The sequence below is a fragment of the Pipistrellus hanaki genome (genome assembly GCF_964339955.1).
Source record: "Pipistrellus hanaki genome assembly, chromosome: 3".
Taxonomy (NCBI): Eukaryota; Metazoa; Chordata; class Mammalia; order Chiroptera; family Vespertilionidae; genus Pipistrellus; species Pipistrellus hanaki.
In genome coordinates this window covers 185,613,873-185,621,218 of record NC_140505.1, presented here as the reverse complement: position 1 = coordinate 185,621,218, position 7,346 = coordinate 185,613,873, and positions in this window count along the sequence as shown.

The following is a 7,346-nucleotide window of genomic DNA, read 5'->3' as shown; positions in this document are numbered from 1 at the left end:
CCTTTGAGTTTGACATGCTTTCTGTAGAGTCAATCCATGCCTAGAAAAAGGCAGCGCAGGTCAGAGAAGGACATGCTCGGGTGCTCTTCTCTGCTCTCTTTTTTCATTTCTTCTCTGCAAATTATTGGGGGCGGGGGATGGGGGAGAATGTTTGTTTCAAGCCCCCTGGCTTTGAGAGCGAAAAGGCGCAGCTAACCCCCCACACCTGTATGCAGGCCAAGTACAGTATGTTCTTGGAGTGCTCTACTATTCTTAGAGGTCTGTATGTGTGGTTCTGTGCAGCTGGCTTTCTGCTGGAGGGAAAGGCAGATTTAATGAGTGATAGCTGCCTTGGATGGCGACCAAAAGTGCTCTGAGCCATTCCAAGCAATAGGCCTTCCTTTTTTTCCCTTGAGAGAGTGTTCTGTGATCCCTGCACACATTGCATTGGCCTGGATAAAATCCAGTGCAACAGGAACTTCTGCGAACGATTCTGCATTGACCCACAGGCGTAGGGTGGCCTGGCCAGCTGGATGGGCGCCAGCTCCGGTTGCGGGAAAGCTCCCTCCACCCTTCGCCCCGGCCTCTCGCTGCTCTGAGACACTTGGGAAGTGTTTGTGAGCATTCTTCAATTCTCCAAACTGATAAACATGGGGAGATCCCGGCACAGCAACCTAATCCAAACAGACAAGAGGAACGGGGGACAGCTGATACTGCTCACTTGGGTGGTGGGTGGGGCCACAGCCAAGGGGAGCCTTCTTCAGGGCGCTGATTATAGCAGACATGCTCATAAGCATTCATTACATGTCTGGTAGCACTTATTGTGCAACAAAGCCCTTGTGGCCGACGCTGAGCCACTTCTAAGTCACCTCTCATTTCTTCAGACCACACTTCCTGAAAAGCGCTGGGTGAGGCAGCAAATGCCGAACGGTTCCTGTGTGCTGGCCAATGCTAGACCCACAGGAGGGTCGCGAGAGAACCAGCAGCCGTGGCTGTGGCTAGGAGCCACCCTTTCGCGAACACGTGCTGGATCCTGGCAGTTAATGTGGTTTCCCTATTTCCAGTTAGGGAAACGTAGGCACTGGAGGGCTGACTAACTTGCCCCAGTTATTCTCCGAAGGTAGTAAGTAACCTTGCAGTTGAACCCAGGTAGTCTGGCTCTAAGAGCAAGCTCTTTTCCATGCTGCTATGGTGCCCTGGGATGTCTGTCTGAAGAAAGCCACAGTGCTGTTGGGGAGACAACCAGCCCCCCAGTGAATACAGCCTTTATGTCATAAAGGTTGAGAACCGCTGCTGTAGAGCCTAGGACCATCGGAAAACACATATATTTACATTACAATTCATAACAGTAGCAACATTACAGTTATGAAGTAGCAACGAAAATAATGTTATGGTTGGGGGTCAGCACAACACGAGGAACTGTACTAAAGGGCTGCGGCATTAGGAAGGTTGAGAACCGCTGCTTTATGAGCTCAACCCATGCTCTTTGCCCTACAGACTCAGGGACAGAGGCGCACCTCTTCTTGGCTAAATTGCTTCTCCTGATGGTCCTTCCTCTACTTCCTAATTGAGCTCTGGCTCTCCTGCCACTCCCCTCAAAATGATTGTCTTCCTCCCTGCCTTTCTCCCCTCCTTCCTCTCCCCATCTAGTTCCTTTTCTTAGCTTTAAAATATCGATCCGTGGCCGTCTCCGCCAGTAATGCTCGTTCATTCTTTAAATCTGGCTTCTAGCCCTAACTCTCCACTAAAATCCATTTCTCCAGGCACATCTATGACCTCTTGGTGGCCGAGATCCAAGAGACGTTCCCAGCCCTTGTTTCCATGGCTTCATCACTGTTTTACTCTGAGAATCTTCTCTTGACTTCCCAAAATAGCCAGCTTCCCTCCTACCTCCACAACTGTTCATGCCCTTTTTCGTACCACCTCTTTCTCTTAGCTCCTTCAAAGGAGCCTGTCCGTTCTTCTGTCCTTATGTCACCTTCTTCGGGGTGGGGGAGGGGGTAGGAGGGGTGGCATGAGGAGAGCCACCGGGCCACTGTCCTGCCTTCACCTCTAAGATCGTGATTGTCACCTCTCCATCTTCAATCTTCCTTCGGCAGCCTGCTTGCTGTGTGACCTTGTGTAAGTCACATAAATGGTCTGAGCTTCCATTTCCTTGTTTCTAAAATGGATGTATTTATTATTGTAGACTCTGAGATAACGGTAACACTTTAAAAAATGTTTAAGCATATATTATGCCAGGCAGGACCAGCTACATAATTTGTGGCCATGCAAAATGAAAGCATGGGATTCCTTCTTCCAAAATCTTTAAGAACATCAAGACAGCAATAGCAGAGCATTAAACCAGATGTAGGCCCCTTTGACTTCTGAGCATGGGCCTGTGACACCACACAGGTTGCATGTCCACGAAGCCAGGCACAGTTCCAAAAACTATACATGTACTAGAAGCCCGGATTCGTGCACAGGCAGGGTCCCTCAGCCTGGCCTGTGCCCTCTAGCAATCCGGGACCCCTCGGGGGATGTTGGACTCCTGGTTTTGGTCTGAAACTGGTAGTCTGACATCCCCCCGAGGGATGCAGCAGTGCAGAAGTGGCAGGCAGCTGGGGAGGAGCCCTAGCCCGGCCAGGTGCCCTACCCCTTCTGCTCATCCCAGCCTGCTGCCACCTGCTGCCACTAGGTAGTGCTGCTGCAGCCACAGCTACACTTGCCAGCCATGAGCCGGGCTTCTGGCTGAAAGGCACTCCCGCTATGGGAGTGCACTGACCACCAGGGCCAGCTCCTGCGTCGAGAGTCTGCCCTCTGGTGGTCAGTGTACGTCATAGTGACCAGTCGTTCTGGTTGACTGGTCATATTGGTTGCTTAGGCTTTCCTATATATAGGTTAGCTTATCCAATCCTTATAACAATCTGATGAGGCAGATACAGATGAGGAAACCAAAGTAGGGAGAGGTTAAGAGACGGTCCCAGGTCACAGCTTTTCATTGGTGGAGTTGAGAAAAACACCACCTGCCCGGTGGGCATTGCTGTGAGATCCACACAGAGAAGGGCAGGTCCCTCCCAGGGAACCCTCAGGAGGCCCCCCTGTGGGCCACGTCTGCTCCGTCCTCCGTGAGTGTGCATGTGCAAAGCCTCCTTCCTTGGGTCTGAGTCTACACTTTCTTCAAAGCTCAGTTCCAGCCCCTCCTCCTCTCAGGGGTTCCCGCAGCAGAGAAGCCGGCTGACATCTCTCTCCCCATGAGGTCCTCTCAGGATCCGCGTGGAGTCAGATCCACCCCCTGCCTGGCCCTGGGGATTATGCATAACCTTCAGATAACCAACCCTGCAAGGCTGGTGCGAACATTTTAAAAAACCGTTCTCCACGACATTACAATCGCCTGTGATAGCCTGTGTCACCCACCAGGTCGGGCGGCCTTGAGGGGAGATACTGCATCTGAATCCTCACTACATCTTTAATGTTTACAATTCTCTTGAAAATTATTTCTGGGCTCTGGACCTTTTCCTGGAGAGTCTTGCCTCATCCTCCCTTCCCCCACTCATTCCTCAGGTACCAGCTCAGCGGTCACCCCCTCCTCCAGGTTGGGTCCAGTGCCTCTTCTGGGCTTCCGCCCTCCCTCCACTCGCCCATCCTAACACCGCCTCCCTGGGGCCATATTCCCAAGCAGGTTATGAATGTCCTGAGGGTAGAGATGGGGTATATCTTATTACAGTGCCTGGGACACAGTAAGTTCTCCATGTTTGTTTAAACACATCAGCGAATGAGTGAAAGTAAATGTTAAATGTTGGTTAAAACTCCAGGCTCTGATGGCCCTCAGCACAGGGCTGGGCACCTAATGGATACTTACGTAAACTTATAGAATGGGGGAAAACCAGGGACAACTCCAGAATGTCTGAGAAGAGGCAGCAATCTGGCCGGGGGAGGAAGGATGGGGGACTCCTCTGGACAGAACAATGAGAAAGCAAGGATCCCCAGGCGTGACAGCTGGGGGTTAGTGCTGGCAGTGTGGAGGAACGGTGTCCTGGGCTGGGGCCAAATCCAGCCCGTCTGTTTTGCCATGGCCTGTGAGCTAAGAATATTTTTTATGTTTTTAGTGGTTGGAAAACAATTAAAGGAATACTATTTTGTGATACGTGCAAATTATAATGAAATTCGTATTTCAGTGGCTGCAGTATCACTGGAATTCGGCCGCACTCACTCACTTTACTAGGGTATACTGTGGTTGTTTATTGTGACATACACTGCGTGTCTGCAAAGCCTGGAATATCTATCACCTGGCCCTTTACAGAAAAAGTTTGCCCACCCCTGGCTTCTGCCTTCTGAGGTCTCTTACCAGGAGGAGGAAGGAGCTATGGCGCCAGCTGGCCACCAGGTGTCAGCATTTCACCACAGTGGCTTCAGCCCCACAGGCCCCTCTAAGGAACCAGAGTCTGGAGCCGGCCCTTGAGCTCCTCCCCGTCTGGCTGGAGCCTGCAGGGCGGGTGCAGGGCTGGTTTGGGAGGTGCAGGTGGCTGGAGCCTGCAGGGCGGGTGCAGGGCTGGTTTGGGAGGTGCAGGGGGCAGGCTTTTCTGGATGCGCTGTTTCTTTGGTTTTGGTTTAATTTGTATTCCATATAGGAAGGGTTCTCCAAATAGACTAGAATTGTTCATTTTACCCAAAACTAGAAATCAAGAACAGTTTTGTACGAGGTAAGGCTGTGACCCTCTTCCACGCTGGGAACCAGCAAACGCATGAAGTGGGGAAGGATGTGGACGAGGCTCAGCCTGGCCTCTGGCAGGTTTCTCCATCACTTTCCAAAACCTGGGCCTGGAAACTTCCTCCAGGCGGACAGGGAGGAAATACTTACATGAAAGTGCGAGTACACAGGGAGGGAGCGAGGGAGAGAAGCGGGGGTAGGATGCCCCAACAGGGGAACGATAAAGCCCCCGAGACAGCACGTCCCCGCGGGTGGCTGAGCCCCTCCCACACGCCAGCCGCTGTGCTGGGCGCTTTACTCCCCGGAGCCTGCGGTTCTGAAGCCCATCCTCTCGCCATCACGGCCTCAGCTAAGATCACAGCAGGCAGCATGCCCACCCCGCCCCCCCCCCCCCCCCCCACCACTAACTCAGCCAGTGCACCACTAACTCATCCAGAAAAGCCTGCCCCCTGCACTTCCTCACCACGCCTCCCCAGGCCTGCTGCCCCGTGCACGTCCACTGAACGAACAGATGACCAATACTGTGGTGAAGGGTCTTTCCTTGTCCGACCGCCCACTTCCAGCGAGTCCACGCTGCACGCAGGAAAGGAGAACCAGGAGCCCGGTTCTTGCTCTTAGCAGAGCACGGCTCTCTCCTGGGTGGGACCCCAAGGGCCACAGCCTCTTCGGGCACACTGCCTGCTCTTGCCTTTCCCTCCTCCAGGCTTCCCACACACTGGCTGGCTTCCTTGCAGGTCCTAGCTGGTCTCCTCGGACGGGGACGTCTGTTCCTGCAGGTGCTTTTTAGAGGCTGCGGACAACGCCTAACTTCCAGCCGCTTTTCCAATGAAAACTTGTCTCTGGCAGGCTGTCCCTCGGAGAGGCCACGTGACGGTGCTCCAAGAGGGTCTGGACGACCAGTTTCCAGCCCTTCCCATCGCCTGCTGGGTGCCTTTGGGCAAATTCCCTCCCTGTATGGCTTGTCCCTCTCTCCCTGCCTTTGTGTTGGCCTTTTGGAAGGAAATGTGCACATAGGGTCACCCCGGGCAGCCCCGGACCTGGGCCCACCCGGTCTGGAGGGACGGGGAGATGAAGGCTGTCCACCAAGGACACACACTGAAAGGAGGACCTTCCTGGAGGAACCGGTTGGATCAGGAAGGACTCTTGATACACCCAGGCCTTAAGTAATTAGATAGCAGAGAGTAGACTCCTGTGTGCCTCCCATGGAGTCCCGGAAGTCGGAAACGGACCGAAAGGTCCTGATCGGTTCTGGAGGCCCCGCCACCCCCTCATGGATCAGCCTGGCTTATTCCATCAGGCGGCTGCCAGGTTTTCAATCGAGCTGCCGGAGCGGGTACCCGTGCAGGGCCTTCCTCAGTCCCCAGCCCGGCAGGCGAACGTCCGCAGGGGCCGGGTGAAATGCGCCGGTCACCCTAATGTTCGAGGCCTTCTGGCGGGCCCAGCGGCCACCCAGAGATCAGCAGCCTAAGAACGCTCTGGCGTCGGTGCCTGCCGCCTCCGGACCTTCCCTAGGTCCTCTCCACCTCGGTCCGGGCCAGCTCGCTGAGGCCGGGGCCTGCCCTGCACCAGGGCTCCTGGCACAGAAACCGCCGCAGCGATGGTCACAGTGAGGGCCGCGGGGCCTCCGGGCAGGGGGACGGATGCGGTGCACAGCGGGTGACGAGCTGTGTCCACGGCACCCGCGGGGCTGATTGGCTGCGGAGAGGCCTCTGTGGGTGCTCGCCGCGAGCGCTGTCCTCCCCTCCCCCGGGCCTGCCCTGCCGGCCGCCTGCAGAGGAGGGGACGCTGCTGGGCCCACACAGCTCTGTCCGGTGGCTCTCCACGCGGGCCTGCGCTGAGACTGGAGGAGGGGGACAGATGGGGCGCGCTGGGGGAAGGCAGGCGGACAGGTGCACGCAAACACCTGCTCCGGGGGACCAGCGCTAAGGCGGTGACCAGAACCAAGATGGAAGATGCTCTATGTCCGTCACAGAAAGCACAGCCTTCGGCAAGTCAACCCTCTCTGGCCCACAGCACCGTTTTAGGGGGGCACACATGCAGGCACCCTGAGGGACTGCGGGGCAGAGTGGACCTCCCCCACGGGGGCAGTTTGAGCCGTTCCACCCCCACCCCGCCCCGGGGACATTTGGCAGCATCTGGAGGCATTCTGGGCTGTCTTATCTCAAGGGATGCTACTGGCGTGTAGGAGGGGGAGGCCAGAGGTGCTGCTAACATCCTTCGTGTGTGGGACAGCCCCTCCCCCAAAAGGATTTCGCGGCTCCAGAGTGTCACTAAGCGTTGAAGGTGAGAAACCCGGAGCCGGAGAGACAGGCTCACGTGAGGTGGGGTTCGAGCAGAGCCTGGAAAACGGGGACTATAAGGCCTGTGCCGCTCATCACACAGTTCTCTGAGGCTCAATCTCTGAGTGCACATGCATTAGAACTTTATTTCCAGCCCTAACCGGTTTGGCTCAGTGGATAGAGCGTCGGCCTGCAGACTCAAGGGTCCCGGGTTCGATCCCGGTCAAGGGCATGTACCTTGGTTGTGGTCACATCCCCAGTAGGGGGTGTGCAGGAGGCAGCTGATCAACGTTTTTCTCTCATTGATGTTTCTAACTCTCTCGCCCTCTCCCTTCCTCTCTGTAAAAAAATCAATAAATATATATATTTTAAAATTTTATTTTCAGAGCTCTTTCCTG